The sequence below is a fragment of the Lepeophtheirus salmonis genome, chromosome 6 (genome assembly GCF_016086655.4).
Source record: "Lepeophtheirus salmonis chromosome 6, UVic_Lsal_1.4, whole genome shotgun sequence".
Lineage (NCBI taxonomy): Eukaryota > Metazoa > Arthropoda > Copepoda > Siphonostomatoida > Caligidae > Lepeophtheirus > Lepeophtheirus salmonis.
In genome coordinates this window covers 43,183,486-43,195,510 of record NC_052136.2, presented here as the reverse complement: position 1 = coordinate 43,195,510, position 12,025 = coordinate 43,183,486, and the positions used below count along the sequence as shown (strand labels likewise).

Below are 12,025 nucleotides of genomic sequence, written 5' to 3'. Positions count from 1 at the left end.
TTAAAGGACTTCTTCTAATGGGTTAAAAGATTTGCTTGAATCAATCCTCCTAATATAGAATCAGAAGATGACAAAAATGAAGTTTGTCACTTTGGGTGGCTAGAAGAGATGAATTAGCAAATGGCGTGCTTAACACATGAGCATGTGAGCATGAGCCTAGGAGCTGTGCATTTTTACTAATAACTTATAATTAGTAGGGCTATGTATTTTATCATGATATGATATTACAGCGTTGATCTTATTTTGTGGTACACATTTCATTATTTTCAATCCGGAATAACATTGATGCAAAATCTCGGTGGGGAATAGCAAGACATCTTATCTATGAAAAAGCAACCTATGATGGTTGGAAAGAGCAAAGAAGACCTTAAATTTTTATCAAGACCAACAAAAATTCATACAAAGTTTTGTTATTTTATGATGAATTTTTTTCATAGTCTATCCCACTTTGAATAAGCAGAACAGCCCCTACATCACAACCCAACAGTCTGTCCTCCCATATTTGTGTAGAGGGAGGAGCAAGTCAATGCAGATGTTTACATCCAACTTCTAGATTAGAAATTGCTACTTTCACCTAGAGAAAAGTTCATTGGAGATCCGTTTTGAGTGGAAACAATGAACTTTTCTCTGGCTGAAAGTAGCAATTTCTTATCTAGAAGTTGGATGTAAACATCTGCATTGACTTACTCCTCCCTCTCCACAAATATGGCCACGTGTTGAAGTACCAAAAGTCCGTAAAGTTGTCTGTCAGGAAGGTCCACAAGGGATTTAGGCATCGTATGGAGGCAGTTATTAGAGCTACGGGCTCATATATTGAACAAAAATTGTGCCCAGGACTATTGTCCGATGATTTTGTTAGATAAATGTCCTTACAAAACCTCTCGTTTAAATATTATTCTTTTCAAAAATTGAAAACAATCAAATTTATACCACTAGATAAGATCCACCATCTAAATATATCTAGTAAAAGAATGAAATGACAAATGAACAGAAAATATATTGTCAATAAGTTAAGGTTATAATTGTTTAATGAAAGTGAATAAATAACGTCGAAACATACAAGATTAAAATGATAAAGGACCAATTTCCCCATCAATGACTTTGTTTTATCAATCCTCATAGCAATATCTATCCAATAAGGCCAATTTGTAAAAATAACGTGGGGCTCCATTTAACAAAGGAATGATAAATGAATTGTCGAGTCTCGATGTACATAGATTTCAGAAGGTTCCTACATTTCTTGAGGCTCTCTGCCCTTACCTATGTAGTTTCATTATTAACTATATACCAACCAACCAACCACTGGTTCAAAAGAACGAAAAGAAAAAAAAGGATTGAACTCTTCTTTGAATAAAAGATAACGTTTTTTTTCTCTTTCCCAAAAAAGATTACGACTTATTGCGTGATCATTAATTCCTTTTCATAACATTGTCTATTTTTAACCATTTATATAAAATGGTTATGGAGAAGGGGGGTAAATCATCATTCTCGTGTCCATGGTAGTGTTTTCATCATCATCCATATTATACAATAATAATAGCCACTATATATATAGCAAGGGAAAAAATGTAATTTTTTACCTTTAATGACGGTTTAATTTGACTTTATTTTTACAACCACTGGTTACTATTAGTAGAGCCATTATCATCATCATCATACCTATAACCATCATATATAAAAAGGTAAAAGTTGGACACTCTATGTATGCTCTTACTCATAAAGAAAGGAATTTGAACCCTCAAGGTTAAATATATTATTAAGTATTTAAACTCCATTGAATATTTGTAATCATAAAAGTATCAATGACTGAATTATAATTGAAAAATATATTTGACTTGAGTCCTTAGATACGTAGGCGTCATTGTTACTATAAACTTTTGGAAGTTCAAAGTAGTGCAATTTACGTTGCATCCAAAGGGCATATCCGAATAATCCTTGTTGATAGAAATTGACGATGATAATTTGTCGAAGAATACAAAATATGTAATCCAGACTGTTGTTGTGTTGACGGAGCTACATGTTAAGATAGTACTTTAAAGAGCAGGGGTCGTAAACTTGCAATAAAATTAAATTAAAATTGTAATCCCGTTATTGCAGGGGCGTATTGCAGGTGGACTTGATTTTTTGGATTTTTTGCAAAAAAATCCAAAAATTCAAATTCTTTGAATAAGAAATTTTAATTTTTAAATTTTTGGAAAAATAAATGCAAAATACATAGCTATTTCAAAAAATTAAATTTAAAAAAAAAAATTCAAAATTCACATTCGTTCGTATAAAATTAAAGTTTTCGGGAAATAATTTGTAGATGCAACTGTATTACAAGGTTTCATAATTAAAACAAACGACAGCTGATACAAAAATATAAAAGTTTTGTTTATATCCCCTGTCTCGAAGTTTTAAAAATGTGGGTGGAACAACAAAAAAAAGCAACGCGTGTGAAATCATCACCGATCTCAGTCCCAAGAAGGCTTCAGAGACTTTGTAATCTATATCCAGCCTGTCTACAACATTAAGAAGTCCATGAAATCCCCATACAACCAAAAAGAACTAAAACTTCTGGAGCAATGATATGGCAGACTCCTGGCCTGGCTCCATGTTGTCCTTTTTCAGTCCTGGTGACAAACCACTGGACTTTGCAATTTGAGGGGTCTTCGATAAAAAATCTGCTGCACTGCTCATTCGAATTCAAGTTCACTCCGAGCTGCCATGATGACAGTGTGGTACACCATGGTTACGGCCTGCATCATCAAGCGCTGCCAATCTGTTCACTGGTGTGTCGAGGCTGTTATAGCCTGTAAAAGGTAACGTATTGAATAATACAAATGAAATTTGTCAGTTGTCTTTTCTTGATTCCATAAAAATCACGTTTTTGTAGTTTAGTCAATACTCTGGTCACGAATGTATATAAGTACTATTGTCGGGTTTCGGTATGGAAAACCTATACTGGTCTGAAGCCGTTTTAATTGTTATATGGACGAACTATATATTTAGGCCTTATAGAGAAGTTTAATCAGATAGAAAAAGTCGGGTATGATCGGACTCCTTTCAAATTTTGAAGCTAAGTTGTTGATGACAACAGTTCTGTTTCCAAATTGTAGTGAATATTGGAACAATGACGTCACTTGAAGTTAATAAAGTGATATATATTATGTTTAGAACTTGTATAACTGGACTGGAAAATCGGGCCAGGTTTTATATGGATTTGTAGTTTCAAACTCAATATTGAGGAATTTTAAAACATTAAGTAGTGGTTGTCAAACCGTCTAATTTCTTTAGTTGGGTACGGAGACTGGAGCAGTTATGTTCATCATAATAAGAGGGGAGAAAATCGGCCCATAGAGTAAGATCCTCCTAGAAAATTGGTTCATAGAGTGAGATAAAAAAAATCCATCTAACATTTGAAAAAAAAAAAAAAAAAAAAAAAAATCGTTCTACGTTCTGATACCCCGGTTTAGATCAAAATATCAGTCCAAATCCTTTTAGAAATTTTTTATTATAACCAAACCGAAAAAAATAAACCTTAAATTTATTGAAAAGTATATAAGAATACAATTCTTAGGAAGTTATCTAAATAGTGTTGGTTTCGATTATTACTCGAACTCGAAAGAAAACCCGGATTTCCTAAAGCCGACAATTTTCTGAAAATTACTCACTCTTAAATAATTAATTTTTGGAAAATATGACTTTAAGGGAACTGGAATAGTCAAATTCGATTCCATAACTCCATCTTATTAACAAAAAAAAGTTAATTACATATTAAAAAGAGAAACCACATCTATATTATCGGGTGGTCGATTCAAATCCAAAAACTTACTAATTCAATAATGAATGAAGGCTGAAAGGTTAAAATTAATTCATTTTTCGATATATCAAAGGATAAACAATTATTTACAAAACAAATTTGAGCTCTTTAGCTTACGTACAAGTGGATAAAAGGATACTTGAACGTGATCGACGAATTTCCATTTGTGCACTCCAAGGAGTTGGGTGTCTCCAAGACCCCTGTCTACGCCTTCAGCAAGTCTGTAACATCGGAAGGGAAGAAGGGCTCTGTGAAAAAGGCTAAACTGGTCCGTAGGAGTTTAAGAAAACAGCCTGGGCCAATCCCCGGAAGTCCTTGATGGCCCATGTAAGAGAACTCGGGATTTAACAGCAGCTTGTCTAAAGAGCCATCAAAAAAGTGATTGAAAATAGCCTTGTGAGGGTAGAGAGGCCACTTTTGATACCAGCAATCAAAGAAAGTCATCTCCTCTGTTCCAAGAATCTTTTGAGTTCTTTTAGACTCTTTTTTTTTTGACACTTTTGGCCCTCTACAGCCATGATGCCAACCTCCTTGACTACACCTTTTGGGTGCATATTGAGGGAAAGGCATGCAGTGCCTGTCATCCAAACACCAAGGCCCTCAAAGCCACTGTTAGCCCGCATTGGGATACCATAACAGAGGAAAACATCCTGTATCATTTGTATTATCAGAGCAAAGTTTGTCTGCTCTTCGACGCCTAAAACCTCTGAGCAATGCTGACTACTACCGATAGTTACATAATATAAACAAATTCTCAAAAACTCGATTCAAACCAATTCAAAGTTTTGTAACAAGATGTGAAGTTCAAACACTCGAACTCCAAAATTTTGAATGGAACAACACTAATAGCTAAGAAAGCATGTTTCGGCTAAGTTGTTAGGTAGAGGGGCTCATAAAATCACCCTTTTACCTTCGTTCTTCTTTTTAAATACTTCCAAGAAGCATATTTATTTTTTGCATAAGGATTTAATTACGAACCCTTCCTTTTGTGCTTCATAAAACAAAAACCAAAAAAATTATAAAACATGGCTTTAAGATTTATATGACTTTTTTCCCTCTCAAGTGGACTTAATGGAGTTTCTGCCGGTGTTTTGGGAAGGAGTAAGTATTTTATATTCTTCTACCTTCTTTACTCAAGATTCCTATAAATATTGGTTAGATTTTATGAATGTGATGACCAAAAATGGGTTAATTGCAATCTCTTCTCTGATGATTTTTTTTCCTCCGTTTTTTTTTCTTTTTTGAGCCCATTAGTTTTAATTTCTTTGGAGTCTTTTAATTTTTCGGCAATCTTTTTTCTGGTTTTCCATCTAACTTTGATTTTTTTTTCTTCTTTTTTAATATATGATGGTCTATAGTACTCTGCTCACTTATAATTTCACTAAGACATGTATAAATTAGCTATAGCCTTAACAACGTCAATGTGAGTAATTTATGTGGACATTGCTTTTAAAAGGACTAAAAATGCACGTACTATCAACTATAATTATTAAGGCAAACGCTGTCTAATTATTAGAGTTGTAAATCCTATGTATTATTTAGAGTGCGAGTTTTCTTGAAGTTGACAATCTGAAACGTGTTTTTTTTTAAATCATTTTATAGCTGTTATCATTACTATTTAATTCATAAGGTGAGGATATGGAAGTATAAAGTCTTCGTGATCATTAAAGACAGAAAGTGAGGGAGTAATAACTGGAGACAGGGTAGAATTGAGGATTGTTATTTCAGGACGAGGGTATCCTGAAACGTTTCCGACTTCAACGTGAAGAAGGTTGTACCCATAAATAGAAGCTATCTATCTAACATCTGTTGACAGTTACTCATCAAAGTTTCAGCCATTTTGGAAGTGCTGTTGTTATGTAGCGGTTGTTTGAGTGAATTGATGTGAGTGTTTTTGCAAAAGTGGACAAAATCGAATATTGGTCTGTTGACACAGTTTACGCGCAATAAATCCGATTTTTGGCGCCGATTAATTATTTTGTATGAAACTTGGATACACCATCATACGCCCGAAACAAAAGTACATTCCAAACACTGGACTGCAAAGATTTCAGAAAATGAAGAGGCCCTTTGTGAACAATTATCTCGCAGAAAAAAACACCAAGTACTAGTCGGAAGGATTACAGCGATGGGAGCATCGTTGTAACCAAGAGTGTAGGGTTACACGGAGACAATGTTGAAAAATAATATTTTTTTTTTAGAAAAAATGTATCGTGTCTATGTTAGAATGGAAACTTTTCAGAACATCCATGTAATTCCTGTCTTTACTTTCGTTCATTTCCTTCCCTTCCCTGCCATAACTGATTGGAGCACATCAGCTAAACTGCCATGACAGCTTAGCGGCTCTCCTCCCAATATTTTTTTAAAATTTTCACTTTTATTATGTTGATTTTTGGTTTTTATTTTTTTGCACATCGAAAATGCTTAGAATTTAGAACTATACCCAGAAAAATAGAGCAATCTTTGACGTTAAATGGCTCACTCCTTTTTATAAGAATAGTAAAAACTTTAGTCCGCCTTAAATTAAGAATAATTGCGAACTGATCAAGTGCATTCTCGTTTAACTAATCTAATTCAATTGGTAAATTGGGGTGTACTTTATTTTTAAATTAGAAAAAAATTATACCTTCTGGAGGGCCTTTAAAATTTTGTAATTTCTTAAATACTAATAATAGGAACAGGATGGATTTACATCCTATATTAACTCTTTTGCAAATATGTTAATAATTTTTGATCCCCATTGTAAAATGACATATTATTAGTTGACAATACTTTTTATTTTATTTTTGTATAGGTATACTAAATACTAGAGGTAGTATCTGACATTGCTCAGAATTATTAGGGATCGACAAACAGACATATTTTGCTTAAATAATATATATATTTGATGTATAAAAATTGGAAGATAACTCTATAAAAATATTCAGTGTTACTCTCAATTTCTTCATACGTAGTTCCTTAATACTTATTGGTTATCCCCTCCAGAATGAAATAATAATGATAAAGATGCAAAAAAAAAAAGAAAAAAAAAAAAGAAACATTTGCCAGCAATAACAAAACTTTATTGCGAAAAAATGCTTTGGATTTATAACCCCATAAATATATGGCATATATGCACTCCACTTTTATTTAACTCTGCACATGCTCGTTGCTAAACCTCATCTAAAGTCACAGAAATTATTTTTTTTGTACTGTATGTACATACTCCCTTTTTCCTTTTAATATGAATTATATATACACTCGTTTTGCAAAAATGAACTAAGTTGAGCCTTTATCGGCCTAGCAGTAAGAACCAGAACCCACAAGTTCGGACTACGACCGGAACTCGGACCGGAATATATTGCTGATCGGTCTGTGTTTATTTTTGTTTCTTGTATTTTTGGGTTTATTTGTAATCTTTTAAAATTTCATCTACATTCTTAAGCCTGGGTCTCCCAAACTTTACTATGCAAAGGCCCCCTCCACTTATACATTTTTAGGTGAGGCTCCCTTTATACGGAACATGTAGATTCTTTATGTGTTGACTAAAAGCAGTCCACTATTCTCCATCATCCTGCCTCCCTTTACCCTCCCCTCACGGCCCCACTTTTAAAACGTTTGCCTTATGTAACCTTAATCGTGGGAGCCCCTGATGTAACTTGGGCACTACGGGGTCTGCGTATAGTGTAGCTGCTGCCCTGTTTGTATCTAATATCATTTCTTGTGTCCGAATATTCTAGCAACGCCTCTAGTTTTAAGTGCCTGTTACCAAACTAGGCCTGTATAAAAAAGAACCTAGACTGAATTTCGAAACCGAGACCGAAACTGTTGAAATGTAAGAACTGATATAACCGCTTAAGTTAGACCGGGCACGTCATTGAAAATGTGTCCTCTCGAGAAAATCTACTAAACAGACAAAATTACTTGTCAAAATAAAAGATTGAGAAATTGACGGATTGTATTTGAAAGGTCATATCGGGGCCAATATAAGTCGCTTAAAGCAAATGAAAGTTTTAAACTATAACTAGAATTCTTGATTTAATTTTGACTCATCCCACAAATTTGAATACAATGCCTAAGATTGACTGTAGATATGAAGTAAAAAAATACATTGTTGATTTTCTTTATTCCTGATTTTTGCTCAATATTGTTTTTATATTGACGTACCATATTTGTAGGGAAATTTTATTTCTATTTTGTCAATATGCAACAAAATCAATCAAGGTAAAATTTCTTATTTTTTACAACATAACTTTTTCATAAATCATTTATTCTACTCTATTTAACCATTGTAAATTTTTAAAACAAGATGCACATTATTTTTTTCTGGTACACCAAATACTAATAAATATAGAAACTATAATTTTATAGTCATAGTATCATATTTGGAACAGAAGAAGTGGCTTAAAAATGGCTAATTTGAACATAAAATCCCTTTTTGTTCAAGTTAAAATGCCTGAGAAGCCTCAAAATGAGGCAAAGTTAGTTTGTTTTATTTTCCCTGTAGAAAAGGGAAAGGATCTTATTAATCCAAAATAGAGCAGTCTAACAACCCAATATTTTACCAATAATTGTCTTTGTATTCAAAATTTCTACGATAAATTATGATACCCTAAAATATTAACTATAGTTTCGAACCTTCAATAAATTTCATGGGACTGAATTAGGCCATGATATGTACCCCTTGAAATTTGATCTATCAATTTATAATGCTTTTATAGTGTCACAACGCATTTTCGCTGCTTTTAGTGTTGCAATTTGCGATATTTTCAACGGCATTGACCCTAGCAGGGAGGGCTATAGACCCCTCAAAAAATTAATTAATCTCTCCCTACCAAAACAAAATAATAATAATACCTGCAGACGCCCCTGAAAGGATCAATCTCTTTAATTTGTTGATAGAAATTGACGATAGTACTCTTTCGGCTCAATTAGATTATTACTTGATTTTGACCACTATATTATTATTTTTGGTGAGATGATGACGTCATTCTCTTTTCCTACATCTTTTTAAAAAACTTCCAAATGGTTGAAGAGAGATGGAAGAAAAAGAATAAGATTTTATAATAATGATTATACATCCGTAGGTTCGTTAAAACTGTCGATTTTTTTTGTAAGAAAAAAAAATATTATACTTATGATTTCATAGTCCAAGGGGCTTCAGGTTACGTCAAGGTACTCATTACTATTCAAAGTAGGAAGGCGTAATATTATTATTAAATGGGGTTCCTTCTATTTAACTAAGTTAAGCATTTCTGACTACTTCCACTCACTCTATGAGCTTTATACATAGAGTAATACATAATAATAGTGTTGGATTCGAGTCATCATTTTCTAGCTCGATTTTCCAAAATTTCCACATAATATCTAATGTGGTTCTTCTTCTTTTTTTACGTCATTTCGGGGCAAATAATCAGTAAAATCTTGGTAAGGAGACTTCTAAAAGACAGATTGCTTCCATAGATCTGGTGAAGTAAAGGCTTAAGTTTTCACAATGCTAGGAACATGGGACAGATATAAAACACATTTAAATTAAGCCACAGTTTGAGTAACTTTTATCTGTCTGGCCAATCTGATTATCCCAGAAACTTCTTCTTTCTTGGACAATGGAGAGTTTGGCGTAAATGATGGCACGACGAATAGCATCGACAACCTCTTTGGAGCATTATACTCCAAGTCCACCGTGACCATTAAAGTCTCCAATAGCAACCTTGAAACGTGTTATCCGATCAGCCCAGTTTTCTTTTTATACTAGCATGAGTTTGAGAGCTCTCTCCATCCTTCAAAGTAGGACCCAAGAAGTAATTAGTGGTTTCAAACTCATTGATTTGGAGAGAGAAGAGGTAAATTTTTCGAAGTTTTGTGTTCCAATCAAGTCCAAGTCCCCCCCCCCCAAAAAAAAAATGGCGAAGTTCGAGTAATTTCTAGGAAGTTTTTTTCATTAATGAGTTTTTTTCGAGTTCGACTAATGCTCGAGTCCAACACTATGCACATATAATATTTAACCTTGCGTTAACAATAATAGGGGGGCGGGTAGAAGAAGCATAAAAAAATAATTTCAAGCCAAAGGCTTAATTACTTATTTAAGCTCTACCCACTACGTATCTACGGTCATACTATTATTTCTTTATCAATTAAGCTGTTACCTATGCTAAGCTATGCATAATGTAAGTAGCTAAAGGTTACGTTAGGTATTTGAGATTTTTATTATTTTTTTCGCAATGAGCCCCTTGTTACAATGTCTGGCATGTTCATTATATCATCATATGATGTTGAACTCGTACATATGTACATAGGTGAAGCCTACACTGGGACTACACATAATCGAAACTAATTTTATTACTATTCATTTTTGTTGTTGGATTATATCTCTGTTATTATGACAGGTTGTTTGATGATCTAATTTACATAAATACCTATGTAGGAGCTATGAGTCAACAATAAAATTTAAATATAAGAAGTAACAATTAAGTCATTAGTTAATAAATTAATTCATACTTTTATGTGATCAAGAATCCTTTGAATGAATGATGCACATTCTACAGGGTCCTTCATAAGTTTTCAGCCACTTTAAATAAAATATTGAAGTAAATCGTGTATATATTTTCTTTTTGGGATGGGTTATCTATGGAATGAAGAATTTTCTTTTCTTAAGCCGTTTAGAATATTATTTAACTCAAGAGGAGTCAAACTTCTTATCTTACTACATTCAATATTATTATAAATCTGATAGAAAATTCGCTTGTGCTCTTAAAAGACGGAGAGTAATCTTGAGGATTTGTTATGTAGTTATACATTGTTGGACTTAAAGTAGAATTGAGGATCCACATCAAAATAATTCTTGCCCATGCAACTGTTTATTCTATTCTCCTTCGTCATAGCTGATTTTAGTTGATCTAATGGAACATCATGAAAACTAAGCTGATGTCCCTCAAAACATTATTAAAATGTCAGTATTACCATGCAAATTTTGAGTTTGACCAAAAAAATACCCGATTTTTCATTTGTACGTTTGACTTATTCATTTTTCTTTATGTACGAACCAAAAAATTTATAAAATAAATAATAAAATTTGGTGTAGCTATAAATTCAATAAACCCCTCTTTGTGGATTTGAAACATAGCAGGGAGGCCGTTACAGGCCAAATATATTTGATAAGTATATCTTATTCTATTTTATACTCAAATTCTAAAATATCGCTGATAAGGGTTTCTCCAGCAGAAGATACCATAGTCCTGTAAAAAAACCTTAAGCCTGAAAAATGTTCACTCCAAATTGTATTTACTGGGTCCATCATATGTTTAAAAATACTTTTAATCCCAAATAACTCGTATTGTGATAGTATGAAATTAAAAAGGGCAATATTTAATTGAATTAAAATCTGGATTATTACTCACGATGTTCACATAGAACGATGGAAGAATGATTTTCTCTTCAAAGTCATCTAATACAGCCAATTGCATAATTATTCAACATCTTCTTCCATTCAGATTTCAAGAGTACCTCAATGATCTTGAACCAAAATCTAGATGATGTAGTAAAGATAGGACATATCTACATTTTCTTGAATCCAGGTCGGTTCATATCTTCATACATAAATACTCGAGTAAATTTCGGCTAATTGAACTTTCGGATATAGATCCCAAACCAAATTTAGACGAATATGTGTTTTAAATTTTATGAACATTGAAGAGAATGTTTGGACCTAAATAAATAGAATCCCGATTAAGGTTGGCTACTGATGCAGAACCAATGAATAGTACAAAGTTATCAATATTATAACTTAATTATTAGTTATTGTTCTAATAACATTTGAATAACCATGCGATCCAATGCAATATTGAATTTTTTACTAGGACTAAGTATTAAGCAATACCATAAGGTTTTTAATATTCGGAAAATCCCTCCAATCTCTTTTAAGATCTTGAAATGTTTGATTACCAAAAGACTGTTTTGGTCCCAGATAATACAAATTACCTCTACCGTAGCAGAGTCCTTCGGATCCGGACACAAGACCCATATTATATATTTTTATTAAGCAATACGATAGGCTTTATAAGATCTGGAAAATTCATTGGGTTGTTTTTAAGATAAGTAAAAGTTCGAGTAACCGAATCCGGTACAAGTCTTGGTTCTCGAAACTCGGATAATATATGTATACTTACAAAGTACCGATGTACTTTGGATCTGGGTCCACGATCTGTCCTATCTCTATGTTGTAGTTAATTGTGCTCTTTCTTAGTT

At 33.0% G+C, this 12,025-nt stretch overlaps 1 pseudogene; it reads right to left on the bottom strand.

The window, feature by feature from the left end:
• Positions 1-7,114: 7,114 nt before the first annotated feature.
• LOC121120047 (small ribosomal subunit protein uS5-like) lies at positions 7,115-11,244 on the bottom strand (annotated as a pseudogene).
• Positions 11,245-12,025: the final 781 nt, after the last annotated feature.